This window comes from Anastrepha ludens, chromosome 3 (genome assembly GCF_028408465.1).
Source record: "Anastrepha ludens isolate Willacy chromosome 3, idAnaLude1.1, whole genome shotgun sequence".
NCBI classification, from domain to species: domain Eukaryota; kingdom Metazoa; phylum Arthropoda; class Insecta; order Diptera; family Tephritidae; genus Anastrepha; species Anastrepha ludens.
The window spans coordinates 10,451,473-10,452,997 of NC_071499.1; positions in this window are offsets into that span (position 1 = coordinate 10,451,473).

The window sequence follows — 1,525 nt, forward strand, 5'->3', positions numbered from 1 at the left end:
AAGCTGCGAAAATGGTGAGGAGCTTTCAGAGGGCTGCAGACCAAATGCACAAAGCATTCCATACATACTTTTTTACATTACTTTTCTTTCTTTCTGCTCTCCGGCAGCAATATGCCTCGGGAAGAATTCAGTGGCATTGCAGACACGCGTTTGCAATTTGTTTAAGCAGATTCTACTTTTCTTTTATTCAAATTTTGTTTTTGTTTTCCTCCTTTGCCGCAAAAATTTATATTTCATACACCACTCCATGTGAACAGAAAATGTTTGAGAAGCACCGAAAGGAATTTCGCTATTTGCGCCACAGACATTTTGAGTGAGTGCTGCTTGTCCCTTTGTATGCCTCTTATTTGCACACAACTGAATTATTAATTTGACTGCTGTTTCAGGTCTTGTTTGACAAAGTAAGTACAGACACACACACAAACGGCAAGGCAAAAACAAGTATCGTTTGCTTTTTTGTTTTTCTTATTCTCTTTTGACATGACGTCAGTCAATGAAATCAGCTGGCACCGAATGTGGATTGCTTCCGAGCTGCTTGTGCTGTCAGACGAAAATTCCAAAACACTCGGTAGCAGTCATTCATGAGGCATTCGGCAAAACATACTTGTAGTATGTATTCTCGGAAATTCCTTAGAGACAATTATGAATATGGCAAAAATACTTGACAGCAATGCTGGTGCAAATGACTGCAAGAACTGTCGAAGTGACGCCCAGCAATGAATCGTACTTGTATGAGTGAATATGTGTACGTGTGTATGGGGAGAAAGGCTTGCTGCATAGCAAATTTATATTTGAGTTGAGCTACTCGTCTATTTCAGCATGCCATCTGCAAGCAATATTTTCATATTGAAATGTGTCTAAATTTGTATTTTGCAGCCGAAAGCAAGCATGCACATTGGGGTGAATCACTCTTCATACAAAAAAAAATCGATACTGCTTTTCCATTGGAATTTTAAAATTTATTATATTTTAATACTTCTCCCAAAATATTTCGGAAATATTTTAAGATGTACGTGAGTTGGAGCGATTTGAATGTGCATGCCTCTAAACATCGATTTTTTTATATAGAAAGACTTGTTTTCAAAAATATTTTTCCCAAAAAATTATGAAAATATTGGATTTTTCATAATAAACAAAAAAAAAATCCTGAGAAATATTGGGTTGGCGAATAAGTTCGTTGATTTACTAAGACTTTTATGTAAACAAAAAACAATAATTGTATCAATAAGTTAATCAACGATATATTCGTCGTTGCTGTTTACAACCTCTTCCGATCTCTCGACTAATTTTTTGGTGCCGTTCCGCCAAAAATCGCTTGGTCTGGTGTCAAAGACGTTGTTAAGCCAGTATTTAAGGACCTCTTCGTTAGCGAAGGTTACGCCCTTCATACGGTTTGAGAGGGAAAGTGGACAAGATGATAATCGGTCTATGCAAGGTCCAAAGAATACGGCGGATGCTGAAGGACCTCCCCTTCGATCTCTTGACACCATGGGAAGGTAGATCATGATTGTATTTGGATGAAGAT